Source organism: Pristis pectinata, chromosome 17 (assembly GCF_009764475.1).
Source record: "Pristis pectinata isolate sPriPec2 chromosome 17, sPriPec2.1.pri, whole genome shotgun sequence".
NCBI lineage: Eukaryota > Metazoa > Chordata > Chondrichthyes > Rhinopristiformes > Pristidae > Pristis > Pristis pectinata.
This window is the reverse complement of record NC_067421.1, coordinates 30,451,521-30,466,426: the sequence shown is the minus strand read 5'-3', so window position 1 is coordinate 30,466,426 and position 14,906 is coordinate 30,451,521. Positions and strand designations below refer to the sequence as shown.

Genomic DNA, 14,906 nt, shown 5'->3' with positions numbered 1-14,906 from the left:
CCCGAAGTTCAAGTTAAAATAAAGGGGATTTGGCAACGTAGTTAATGTCCGGTTAGCGTTCAAATAATGAAGCGCAGATTCTTGTTTAGGAACCAACATTAACCCCCCCCCCCCCCCCTTCCCTTTTCCGAACGAGCATAGTTGTGGGAGGTTGGGGCCTGCGAGCTCTGACTGCAGGATCCCTGCCTTGGCCTCGAACTATCCCCCAACTCGCTCGCCTCACCGAGCGTTTAGTTTCCCCCCCCCCCCCCAACAACACACACGCAATGAGTTGGGGGGGGGGGTGTCACCCAATCGGACCATAAGTTAGAGTTTTTAAGGAAGGGAAGAGGAAAGACTTAGAGGGGTGGGTGGCAACTTTCTAACGGTTTCTTATTTTTGAAGACAGGAATGCTGTGGGTTTTTTCAAAAGTGAGTGATCAGTTGATTCGAGCGCGCACTCGCAGGAATAACCCCACTCCACACAAGTAACTACACACTAGTTACCCCCCTTCCTTGGAACTTGCTTGGTTTTTTAGAAAGCAGTGACCCAGAAGCAAGAAAAAATTATGAGGGTCCATGATCAACCAATCCAAGGGCTTCCCCTGAATTGGAGTCTGTTTACTGTTCCTAGAATTTGTCCACAAAAGTTTATAATCATCGACTGACTCTCAAAAGATGACTGTTCTATTCAATCTATGAATGTGTATTTTTTTAAATGTTTCTGACTGATGCTTCGTTTGGCAAGTGAGGGTGTTCCATGTAGTCGACAATATTGATGTCCTAATTTAAGAATTAATTTGACGTTGGCTGGTGTTGGCTGTGGAGTGAAGGTTGCAGGTTCAAACCCTTACTGTGTTCAGTTCATGATATGAGCTGTACTGAGCAGGGAGGCATTTATTGCAGTCCATTTAACATGAAGTATCAGAGTAATACCCAGGCCACACTGTATCTTAAGATGCATTATTAGTTAAACTCAAGAAGTAAGTTGCTGGTTCTGTGTAGTATAACTCTTCAGACTGGTCAGATTTTAAAAAAAGAAGCAGCTTAGCTTGAAGGAGGAAAATTGCCAATAAATAAAGGTGCAATCAATGCAACATTACAGGAAATAACTTGGTTATCATATAAAACTTCTTATGCAAATGTTGAGTATCTTGGAAAAACAAAAAAATGTTGCTTTATTTTAGAGTTAGTGTCTAAGCAGATTGGTCACATAATCTATTTGATAGTTAGATTCATTAGTCTGTGCACTTTTTCTTAAAATAAAATTATAGAAATTGGATTATAACTTGATCCTCAGATACCATACTCTCCCTTAATATGGATTGACTGTAACTTGTGCACAGCCTGATCAGAAGTCTTGCCATTTGGAGTGGTTGTATTTTGAAGCTAGGTTGGTCAAATCTTTCAACTACGCTGGTTGTCATTGTTTCATTGCACACAGAATTTCCTCTACACACAGTTCTATTTTGGAATATGCTTTCAGGGGATTTATTTGGCATATTAGCACAGAAATGCTTTGTGAAAATGTTTTAAACCAATATAATATGTGATGCCCAAAGTAGTGCATTGCAAATTATCCCACCAGTGACCTGTATTATCAACATTTTATTTGTTTTACAGTGACACACTTGCACTCACACTCACTTATTCCAGGCACAAGTTTGTAAATGCAGTCTCAACTTGAAATTCTGTGTGTTTTTTATTAGTCTAAGTGAACACAATGGGAAAAAATGACATCCACTTGGATTCCAGCTGCCTTGTTGGATCTCTTTGAATGCCTTCCCTTCTTCCTTCACAATAACTGAGTGGTTATGGGGCACGAGACCTGTTTGCTGATTGCTGCACGAGCAGGTTTTCAAGATCAGGAGTGTGCCAAGTTCAGCACTGTTGATGAATGTTATTCAAATTATACACAATGCATTGCAAGAATGGTGTGCAGAAAAAAAAATCTGCCAAAAGGCTTGAGAGTTTAAAACCTTGGCACTTTGGAAATACATAGGTGAGAATTTTATTTGGATGAATATTCCAATCCTGTATGAGTTATCTGGTGGCCTGCAGGTCGGATTCCATTTATTAATAAAACAACTGCATCTTTTTTTGTGTATGATTTAGGTTGCTTTTGTTTCAAGTTTCCAGGTCTTTCATTTCTTTGTGGTAAACAGTATTGTGATGTTTCCTGAAGGATGTTAAATTCAATTGTGATATTATTACTGCTTGCATATCGGTGGATTATTTTCAGCAAATTGCAAAGTGATTTGTTTGTCCTTTTTGTGTACATCAGAGCAAATATTTTATAAATGGCAACACCCTTTTGTAGTTGAGTGATCTAATTTTAAGTATGTTCTCTGAGATCTTGCTGATGGAGGCAAACAATATTGCCATTCTGCCCTGTACAAAATAAAGACTTGGACAGAATATTGAACAACTGTCTGTGAAACTTGGGCAATCGGACTTCTCCACTGAGATCTTTTTTGGTTGTCTCTACATTCCAGTATTCAATCTATTCCATGTGTTTAGAGAATTTCACAGTTAAATGGGTGAAGCTGCCCTGTGATATAGCAACTCTGGGTGGTCTGTGAAGGCCTTTCACTCATTGCAGTTTCTCAGGTTTTCATTTAAAGCATTTCTGGGAAGAAGAGAAGAAATCATTGATGGGTTGGAATTTAGTTAATTGTGTGCTTTCCTTTTTTTTTGCACCATTTTTTCTGTCTTGGCACACAATTTGTCAATTATTGCTCGCTCCTTGTGGTTTATTGGGAGGTTACTACGTGCAAAATCAAATTTTCAGCTGCTTTATTGATTAGCCATTTTGTATTCCAATCCAAAAGCTTGAGACTCCATTTTTTTTTACTACTAACTGGTTTTCACTCTAGATATACAAGCTTCATCTTTAATGTATTCCTGCTTTTTGAGAAGCTCTTTATTGATCCCTCACTTTGATTGCTTCAGTTGTAACATTGAACTGTTTTTGTGGCTGCTCTGCTATTGTTATCAAGGTGCTATAAGATCTGTCAGACAGAAAACATGAACTTCAGCATGAACTGATTTAAAATGTTCAAACGTTAGAAATAACCCTTTGCATATTAGAGATTTAATGTGTGTCATTCCCAATCCAATCTGAGCTGAAGAAACCTCATCTACCTCCTGTGTGTGTGTGTGTGTGTGTGTGTGTGCAAGACTGTAGCCATCAATTCTTTAAAATATTTGAAAGCTTGAGTAAGGTTGTTTATTTGTTGAGTAGCTGAGGGATACAGTGCAGTTCCACCTGTGCTGAATTAGATCATATCAATCGGGTTGTCATACTCTGTAATGATATGCCTCACTATGCTTGGGATAACGAAGGGCAAAATCAGCCAATATTATGCAACCTACTTAAGTATTTTTGAAGTGTAGATTTGTTGTTTTGTAGGATTGGCAGACTATTTGATCACAGATAATGAAAAACAGACTGCAAGTGAGTCCAGTCTGTGACCGTGCCTGTGCATTTCCAGGAGGGAACAGTGATTAGAAACTCTGACTTTTCCCCTTGTTAATCCAGGGATGGCGAGCCATCCAATTACACAGCATGACGACCCCCACTGATATAAACTAATTCAGCGCAGGTGGGACTGGTCTGTATCCCACAGCTGCTCAATGAGGAGATAGACTTGCCTACCAAAGTTTCAGGAATGTGAAAGGATTGATGGGTGCTGACTTGCATAGACAGTTTCGCAGGAAGATAGTTGATGTCTCTTGAGAATAACGTAGTTGGATTGAGAATAATGCACGGTTAAATCTGTAACATGCAAATGATTGTGTCTTTACAGTGTGAATGTTAGAAGTGTGGCAAACAATTTTCCTTAGTGTGACATTTTTGACTGAATTTGCAAAAGACAATGATCGTTTGGGTAAGGTACCAAGAATGAGTCCGGATAGTCAGAAGAGGATGGAGAGGGAACAAATGGGCAAGAGGGAAAGTGAGACTGCAAACATGTGCTCAAATTCAACATAGTGATTTTTCTCTTATTGCTGTTTCCTCTCCTGAACCTGAGGGTGACCCTCTGTCAGCTTCTGCTCAGTCACTCTTACATCGTCACATCTGCTCCATTTGCTTTCTCCTTTGCAATTGATTCAATTGTCTTGCCTTTGGTATCCAGGGCTCTGTAGGGCTGTGTACTCCTGTCTGTTTCCACATCATTCTAGATATTTTTCAGTTTCTTTCATCTTATTTCTTTGCCACTATCCCTCTCCCACCAATTTCTGTAAAACATAAAGGTATGTGAATATATATTTTGTATATTTTCTCCTATGGTATCTATGTATAATGATTATCCTGAGACCAAAATATAATTATTTTTAGTTAAGTGGTCTCTTGGCAGCTATACTTGAGACTGAGTAGCAGAATAGTTATAGTGTTACTGCGTGCATTTATTTAGCACTTTTAACAAACCTGAAGCAGGCATTGATCATAAGAACAACATTTGACAGGATGTCACATAGAGGTGACCAACAGTTTGGTCAGAATAGTAGTCTCAGATAAAATGAGCAGTGAGCTACGTAAGAAATTAATGAGGAGAATTCCGGATCACGGGCTGAAGGTAAATTAAAAAAAAAGAGTCCGTGTGCACAAGGAGTGAGAAATGGAGGGGTGCACAAATTGCGGTGGATTGGATAAGGTTACAGATCTGGAAGACCAAGGAGGGGTTTGAAAACAAAGCCGAGAATTTCAAAATCGAGGTGCCAGAAGCTCTCCCTTTACTCTTGTGACATACAGCACCGTATTGCGTAAAACAGCACTGCCAAGAGCGAGAACTGCCGAAGTTCAGGGCATCATTCTTGTACTTGGTGTGGTGCAGGCACCATGTTACCGTGCGTGGCGCCACATTGCCATCCATCATTCTGGTTCACTCAGTCCACCCTGTTTCTATATATTCAAATTATCACAATTTTACCTTTTTTTTCATTAAAATTTGTCCAGATGATGAGGTGAACAAGTTATTCTGAAGGTGTGACTTCCACTTTCAGGGATGTGGATGGGATGCATAAAGCATCCCAAATTTAAAGTCATTTTGAAACACTGGATTGGTGAAGTTGCTGATAACTCACCAAGGTATAGTTCTAGACAACTTTCTTTCTCTCATTCTGAACAACTTGTCCTTTGGAATTTATTCTAACATTGCCGTTTGGATCTTAAATGACTGGATACTGTAGCGTACTCGTTGGAGTCTGCAGATTATTTCAATCAGCCAATGGTCCTGATTACACAGCATCTTTGAGTGTTGCATCAATGCTAAAGGTGGGTGTGTACATGCAATGAGGAGGAAAATTAACGAGTGACCAATCTGACATTTTAAGTTACATTGATGTTATTTTTCTTTCAAACTGTATCTTAGATGGCAAGCAATTAAGGCAGCATGGCCTTGCAAATGATCTGCAAATCCGAGTGAGTTAGAAAGTATTGAAATAATCTTGATTTGAGTGAAAAGAAGTGTGATGTGATACTTTTTGACAGGTTCATTACCAAGAAAGGCATAGGAAAGCTTGATGGAAAGAAGCCAGGGGAAGCTGGAGAGAAGTGGGGGTTGGGGGTGGTGGGTGGGAGAGACGGTGGGAGAGGGAAGAGGCGACAGCGGGGGAGACTGGCACTCTCCGATAGTTAGAAATTCTGATTTTTATCAGGAAACAGTAAATGAATCGTGGAGCCTTGAAAGCTCCTGTGTTGCCATGGTAATTAAGTGGCAGGAGATCCTGCGGTGCTGCGCTTATCGGCGAGTATATATTTTTGAACCTGCAGAGAAAATAAATGCTGGAGCTGCCTTTGCAAAGGCTTAGTGTTCAGCTTCTATTAAAAGAATTCTAAGTATTTTGCTAGTAATATATTTATTCCACACTTAATTTGACAATACTCTCATTCAATGGTAAGGTAATGTTGAAACCCCACTGTTATAATATTCTAGGAACATCATTGTTGGACTCCTGCTTTGGTTTTTCTCTCTTGGACTCCCAGCTGGATTTTATTTTCTCTTTCTCTGCCATTCTGCCTATGTGCCCAGACGTTTGTGACCATTCTGGTGTATATTTTGTACATCTGGGCATACTTTCGACAAGCAGTAATTTTTTTCCCCCAAGTGTCTCTAATATGCTTTAAATATTAAAGACGGAAATATTGTAAAATGGGAACAAGAATGGGGCATTCAGTGCTTTAAGTCTGCTCTGCCAGCCAATACGATCATGGCTGACCCTCTAGTTCGATATCACATTCTCACTTTCTCCTCTCTTTTGTCTAGAAACCTGTCTGCCTCCTTCTCAGACAAATGCAGTGACTTGGCCTCCACCTCCTGCTGTGATTGTGACCTCTGCAGGTTTACCATGCTCCGAGCAAGCAGGAAATTTCTCCTCTTGGTCTTGTGTTTTATCCTGTATGCTGAGATTGAGACCCCTGGTTCTAGACCCTCTCAGCCAAGGATACCATCTTCCCTCCATTTAGTCTGTTGAGCTTTGCCAAAATTTTAATTGCATCTTCTTTCATTCTTCTAAATCCCAGTGTATACAGGCATAGCTGATGCAACCTCTGCTTGTGTGACAGTCCTGCCATCCCAGGAAGTGGTGTGGTAAACCTGAGTTGCCCTCTTTGTTTTTAATTTAAAAAATAAACTTTATTCATAATAATAAAAAAATATACAAAGGAAAAACACAGTGCAAGATACAAAAGCTTAACATAGTTGCACTCTGTCTATGGCAAGTATATCCTTACCTCAGAACAGATAGTAAATCTGCACACAGGTCTCCAGGTGTGGTTTCTACCAAGGTCCTGTATAGTTGTGGTAAACCTCAAGGGGAACATCTGTACTGGGGAGATTTATGTTGGAGGCATTCAAGCCACAAGCAATCTCAAGTTGAAGTTGCCTGCCTTTTAATACAAGGAATTGGAGACTCTTTGTCATGTCAAAGTTGAGTTTATTGTCATATGCACAGGTACATGTGTGCACAGATGCAATGAAAAACTTACTTGCAGCAGCATCACAGGCACACAGCATCATGTAAGCAGCACACAAGAAAAACGTAAATTAAACATATTATACACAATTTTTAAAAGAAAACACAATTAGAACAAAAGTCTATTTTAGTACAAAGTGGTCTTAGTGTTGCTAAACTCTAGGGTTTTGCTGGTTGGTTCAAGAACCGAGTGGTTGAAGGGAAGTATCTGTTCTTGAACCTGGTGGTGTGGGACTTTAGGCTTCTGTACCTCCTGACCGATGGTAGCTGCAAAAAGATGGCATGGCCCAGAAGGTGGGGATCCTTGATGATAGATGTTGCCTTCTTGAGGCAGCGCCTCCTGTAGATACTACCAACAGTGGGGAGGGATGTGCCCATGATGAGGACACCTTCAAGAGTTGGTGCCTCAAGAAGGCAGCATCTATCACTAAGGACTCTCACCATCCGGGACATGCCCTCTTCGTGTAACTACCATCAGGGAGGAGCTACAGGAGCCTGAAGACCCACACTCGGTGTTTCAGGTACAGCTTCTTGCTCTCCACCATCAGATTTCTGAATGGTCCATGAACCCTACCTTGTTATTTCTCTTTCGCACTATTTATTTATTTTTGTAACTTATAGTAATTTTTATGTCTTGCACTGTACTGTTGCCATAAAACAACCAATTTCATGACACATGCAATCTGATTCTGATTTACGTGCTGGGCCTTTGCATGTTTGGGAGACAACTTGCAAGCAGCTAGCTTCTCATCAACGTCTCAGTAAGCTTGTAAAGTTAATTGAATCGTAGACATTAATTATGTGGGATCTGGTTCATTTTGGAGATTTGAATCTAATATAACATATATTTCTTTTCATTATGTCTTTTACAATTCTTCAAGTTAAGACACTGAGGAGGTGGCTCTAGAACTAAAAATGTAGTGACTGATGGATTAAAAGCAAGGTTTCCCTAATACGATGAGATGTACTCTTGACCTCACAACCTACCTTGTTATGACCTTGTACCCTTATTGTCTACCTGCAATGCACTTCCTCTGCAGCTCTGACACTTTACTCTGTATTCTGTTATTGTTTTTACCCTGTACTACCTCAATGCACTGTGTAATGAATTGACCTGTACGATCGGTTTGCAAGACAAGTTTTTCACTGTTCCTCGGTACAAGTGACAATAATAAACCAATACTAATACCAATTTTCACAAATGAAAGAACTTCACATTTTAAAAGAAAAGGAAACAGTAAAACACGATGAACTGATTTTTAAAAAAGTTGAGACAATCCTACTCCACAAAAAAACTGGCATCAGCTTTAAGTGTGCCAAATATTATTACTCCAAAGAACATGATTGTGAAGGGAGGGAGAATGGAGATGGTTGTGGATGGATGGTTGGTTGGTGATGAGTGTGTCAGAGCAGCACAGCAGAGATAACATTATTCAAAGCACTAGATTTGCTTATCGGCAGAAAGAGACCTTGCAAGCTGCTGCACTTGGAAAATTTGGCATTCTGACGCTTCCACATTGAAGAAAGGAAAATGTACTAACTGCATCTTTCACGAGCTTGTGATATCCCAAAGCATTTAACAGTTAATGAAGCTTAATGACGTGCAGTCACCGTTGCAAAGTAAGAATCCTGGCAGACAGCATGCTCCCACAAATACCAGTGTCATAACAACTAGTTAATCTGTTTTTGAGATAAGAATGTAAATATTGTAGCAGCATTTGGCCATTAGCCTTGAGCCTGCTCTGTCTTTCAATAAGATCATGGCTGGCTGATCTTAGCCTCAACTTTATTTTCCTGTCTGGTCCCCGTGACCTATGATTTCCCTAAAGTCAAAAAAAATCTATCTCCGCCTTGAATGCATTTGCAACGTAGGATGATTATTCACCAGGTATCTTCGAGATGCACATGCTGATTCTTCACCCCTCACTGTCCACGCCAAATGTGGGTGAAGTTCACAGTACAGTACAGAGATTGCTGATGCATGCTGAAGACAGTGTGACTGGTCCTGGCACACTCAGATGTCAGTCTTAAAGGAACACCCCAATACTTTGCAATTAAAACAACAGTAGTAGAAAGCGACTATAAAGATGACCAGATTAAACTGAGAAATGAACCAACCATAAAGGGACCTTCTCAGGAAAAGTCTGATCTTTTTAACAATGCAAATGTGAAATTGCCTTCAGATGAGATTTGCAGTGAAGACAAGTAGAAGACTTAAAATGAGTAACTCCTCAGACAGGCTCCAAGGCACTTAAAGGCAGCAATGAATTGCTTCTACCCATTTAAGGAAACAAAAGAGCCTTTTCGATTTGTATTTCCTTGGAGGGAGATGAATGTAAATATTGAGTTGGGTTCCCCAGGCCCAAAGTACAGAAAGGAGGACTCTGGGGGTCCCCAGACATCTGATCTGCTGTCAGCTTTTACATATTTTATTGTTGGCTTACTAGAATGTTATCTTTTTGTGTCTATGTATAAATAACCACATTCTTGGCAGTTTCAGCAGTAATTTACTTGGCTCCTCTGTGCCCTTGGTTTTGCCATATTGTTCTTTGGATATTTTTGCCCTTCCCTGCATTGCTCCTGCCTCCTCCAAACTATATTAGAAGTTGTGAAGTTAAGCCAGGACAAACATGGCAAATCAGTGTCAGTGTAAATCAAACTTGCAGTAGGGAGTATTTTGAAGAAAGTTCTGTTTCATACATGTTTCAGTGAAATTTAGTATGGATGCTGATATCAAATCAAATTTAAATATGGTTACTATCTTGTTCAGCCTGTTATCTGGCACTACTCTGCAGTATTTGCTTTAATATTTAAATTGAAGGCCTAGTTATCTGTGAGTGGTGTGCGGGCATGTGGGTTGAATTGGTTGCACGTGTCAATTTATTTATTAAGAAGAGACTTGACCAATTAAATTTTTCTTTATTTCAAACTTACATTCTCTCTGATGCTCCAACACTCTGCTTGGACACACCTGGCATTTGTTCTTTGATCATCTAAGAATATTCATTCCCTTCTTAGTTCTATTTCAGAATATGAGGTAGGACCATGAAGACGACAGAGAGGGAGAGAAACACACATCTTATCCAGGGTGATTTAGAATATGAGTGCGGTCATGTGGACTGGGCCTGTTGTTATTGACCATATCAAACAAGGGCTGTTGACGTGTGTACAAATAGGAGAAAATGTGGGCATAATGTCCTTGAGGAGTGGTATCAGTACAGGTTGAAATTCAAAGACGTCCAAGATGCTGTAGACTTCATACTCAACATATTCGGGCTGTGACGAGCACCAATCAACAGAGTAAATTGTATTGAACCATGGAGCTATAGTAGCAGAATCTCAGAAGAATGTACACGTATCCAGGTCCAGCCACTGAAGCAGAAGGGGAGGATTCAGCGGTCAACTATGTAGCTCTCCAGAACTAGGAGTTTTGGATTATTAACATACAAGAAATCTGAAATGAGGTAACTGAAGGTGATCATCATTAAGTTTAATTTTCCAGTTTTATATTTCCTCTAACACTTACTATCGATAAACCTTTATGCAATCACTTGTATTTACTCCAAGTTTGAAGATGTCTTTTTCTTCTTGTTTGGATGCTTGTATTAATACAGAGATTAACAGTATTGGGTTTCTCTGAACACTCTCCCCTGTGGCTCAGAGACCAGACCTTACTGGAAGATCTGGGATATGATGAGGAACAGTTATCTGCTCTGTACATTCCAATCACTTGTGATAAGCTGCCATTTTTATCTGAAAATTGGAGGAAGACACAACCCCTGCACTTGCAATGCAAGCACCGTCCAACGGAGGTGTATTTTCACACCTCCTCTTTAATACTTACTTGAGTGACCAACCAATCTATCCAAACTTGCATAACTTTATCCAAACTGATGACACAATTATAACAACATTCGTAGGTCTCTCTGAACGAGCATACTATAACAGCTACACTGTGATGCTAATCAATTTAACCTGAGCAAATCACAGGCCAGCCTCTTTCGGGTGTGCAATTGTAATGCAAATGAAAAGGTAAATATCAAACTGGAATAGCACCTATCTCATTCACTGCATGAACTCCGTTTAATTTATTGGAACTCTGGCCCACGTACATTCTTACAAGAGCCACTTTGAGAAGATGAGAAGGAAAGTCATTGTCCTAAACAACATCTGGAAACCAGCAATTAGAATTCCATCCTCACCCAGTGTTACAGCAGTGCCGAGTTTGCTTGCTTGGTATGGGAACACCCTACCCACAAATAACTCAGCGGTGAAGAGTAGCTGCAGAATCATCATTGTTTACCTTAAGCCAATTGACATCAACATCTTGTACATCCTCACAGAATGTGGTGGCCAGACATCAAGAGCTGTAGGCAGCAAAGGAAACACCAAAGGCAGGATACCAGACAGCCTGTAAACAGACACACTGCTTCAAAAGAAAACATTTAAAGTCCTTGTGACTACTCAGGGTCAATAAATCTAAGCCTTTGGTCATCTGGCCAGTGTGAAATAATGTTTTGTTGATCTTACTCCTAGAACCTGGTTGTTGTTGTACAGTGGAGGCAAGTTGTTAGAGAACAATGGTGAATCACACAGGTACCAGAGCTGTATTTTCAGAATATAGGCTAACTCACCTGTCGTTCAATGCAATCATGATAAATCAAAATACCCACCTTAATCCCACTGGCCAATCACCATCTCTCAATCTCGATCAAATTGATCAGTATTCGAGGTTTGGCTGGATCCACTTTATAGGAAGTTGAAGAAAAGAACAATGCACGTAATTCTGCTATAATGTGTCAGTTGTGTTCCCAAGAAACCTTGTGTTATAGAAAGTTGCATTATAGTACAACAGACTGTAGTTGCCTTCAAAGCACAGATTTAAACAGCTTAATGCAATTGTACAGCACAATGTGGCCCGTGTAATGCAAATAGTCTTCCCTAAATCATCAATTTAATTATAACCGATTTGTGGAATGGAAGCATGTGTTATAGCAGAACTACCTGTACTTGGAATGAAAGGGTAACTGAGCTTCCTGGAGGCAGCTGTATCAAAATGGAATAGTGAGTGTTTTGATCTCAAACAGGAGTGTAAATCAAGAATATCAGTGAGATAAGATGATAAAATCTGTTTTGAACCAGATTCCAGGAGCAAGATCAGCAAAATATTATTTCACATAGGCCAGGTGACCAAAGGCTTAGATGTATTGTCCCTGAAATAAGATGCATCACAGCCTTGAAAATGTAAATAATTAAGGATTAATTTTAAATTCCATGTGTGGTTTGTAATTGCATTACAATACAGTAGTGAGCATTCTTGAGCTCTTCAGTATAAGTAAACTCAGTGTAGCAGACTTGTACCATCAAGTGTCTTAGATTAGCTTAAACTGTTTGAAAGATCTCAAGGGAATCTCAATGCTCAGAGGACAAACAGTACAGTTATATTGCTACTTAGCATGTGTAATGCTTGAGTCTGACAGACTGTAGGTTTGGAAGTTCTGCTGTACTTTATCCATGCCAGCGACTAAACTTACTGGAACGTGTCTCTGTTCCTTGTTGCCCTTGACTGCACTGCCTCTTTAATCCAGGGAGTGCTTAGTTATTGCCATGTTAGACTTTATTGCTCTGAAATTTCATATAGTTTATGATAAGTGCACACCAATTGAGCTTTAAGAGGACAAGTGAGAGGACGTATACTTCAAGAAACACGTACCCAGCCCATGGAGTCTGGAATGAGTTTCCTGGATCAGTGTGAAGTGCATTACCAGAGCAGCTCCAGTTTACCTCAGCTGCCTCCCACAATAGGGCCTGTTACTTGCTGATGCGGTGGTTGAGTTTTACCTACCACAGGTCAGTTATCATTCTCCTCAACCTCTTTGCTTCAGGTTCCCTTCATGGTGTTAGAAGGACCATTTCCCATCTCTCCAAGCCTGATAATTGCATGTGCATCAATCAAATTGCCATGACCCTTTTGCAGGGCCAATGATTACATCACCATCAAAATGTAATAACTGTGGATTGTCAGGTTGTGGGCAAGGGAACATAAGACTGAACAAACAACCACTTCAGGCTTCTTGAAATCAGCCAAGGGTATTTATTGATGATGAGGGATGTTGCTTCAGTAATGTGGAACTAAACTAAGATTAGAGCTGTTGTACAGCACTGAAGCAGTCCCTTCGGCCCGCCATGTCCATGCCGACCTTTTTGCCCATCTACACTGATCTCGCCTGCCTGCATTAGGAAAGTATCCTCCCATGCCTAGTCCTTGATAAATCCTGCAGGCACGTGGCTGGCTTCTAGGCAGGGTGCCATGGTGTCTTAGCTCATGTCAGTCCATCATCCCCACCTACATTATTCCATCTCTGCAGGAATTTAGAGATTTATTGTATATTTCCAGCATTGCAATATTTTGCTTTTGCTTCAGGAACTTTAAGAGGAAGGTTGTCTGGAGGGTGGTTAACCCTGCACACGTTACTGATGACATCTCATCAATGACTCTGCCATATCTGAACAGCTGAGGCACAGTCAAAACTGAGGGATCGTAGGAGTGGTCTTTGAATACTCCCAAGGGTTTCTGGGGCAACCAGTAGTTTCCTGGATAGGCCTCTGGGATCATCCAATAAATCTCACAATCCTGTAGGATGTGCCAGTGATAGCACTTTGCATGTTCTTGCTGTCTGTACAAAATCCTCCAAATTGACTGGCAGGATAAGTGAATCACATCCATGCGCTCTCTTGGGTCAACATTCCCAGCTTCAAGGCTGTAATTCCACTCGGCTCACTTTGATGAACAGGCCACGTTGTTTGCAGCCGGACACCAGACTCAAAGCAACTGTCCAATCTCTGACACAGCAAGAGGCTACCAAGAGGAAATGCTTCAAGGATGTTATCAAGGCCTCCCTAGAGAAAAGTAACATCCTCACTGTCTTGCTGGAGTCCCTGGCCCATGACCACTCAAAATGGACAAGTTCATCAGTGACAGCACTGAGGCTTTTTGTTGGGAGTATGTGGAAGCCCAGTGAAAATGGCTGAATGAATGTGGCACCTCCCATTCCACCACCCACCTGCCCTGTCAAGGATCTACTTCCCCCAGCTGTGGCAGGATCTGCAGATCTCACAGTAGTCTCACCAGCCAAGAAGAAGATCTTTTTAAAAACAAAAAAGTATGCGAATGGGAAGGAAGAATAAGATAAATGTTTGTTGTCCGTGGGGAGGCCTTGGGCACAAGGAGAAGCCTGTACAATCAATAAGTGCACATTCTGGCTTGAATTAAAACACTCAGTCGCCAGTTTCTTGTTTAATGATAGATGGTGTTGCTGCTTTCAATAGATGGTTGAGGGTCTCTGAAGCATTCACAGATCTGGCATATGCCCGATTTAGAAATGTAACACAGTTGAGATCTGGAGCCTGGTTGGACTGGAAGCTTGAACCCAAACCTGCTCCTGCACAATACCCTCTGCACACCACCCCATCCCCCACCTTTGCTTCTCGTGATGTTCTGTGCTTGGGATGAGACCTCTAAATTAGGAATACTTGACCAATACTGTCCATTTAAACATGAAGGGAAAAACTACTTCAAGGTTTAAAATACATGAAGGAAATGTTTGTTTCCTGCAGCACATTCCCAATTGCCTACCTCTAATGATGTCACGTAATCCCAACTGCTTGTGTTACGGGTTCAGCATTGTGTATTGTAGTACTGAGAAGATTTGCACCATTTTTGCAGGAATATAAATAAATGTCTGCTTTGAATAAAACTGTCATATTTAAACTATGCAAAGTGAGGGATTAACCAGCAATCACATTTTAATCCTCATTAAAGTGACCAGTGTCCTGTTTAGCTTCAGATGTGATAGCTTATGATGTCATGGGTTGTCTCACAAGATTGTTGTGGTAGTCATTACTTTTCTGTAAGTTTTCTAACGTTGAATTTAAGATTATTTTACCAT

General features: G+C 40.6%; 1 protein-coding gene across 1 annotated transcript in view; it reads left to right on the top strand.

Annotated features, from left to right (window-relative positions):
* Nucleotides 1-14,906, top strand: part of LOC127579325 (tetratricopeptide repeat protein 28-like) — a 603,896-nt gene that overhangs the window by 394 nt on the left and 588,596 nt on the right.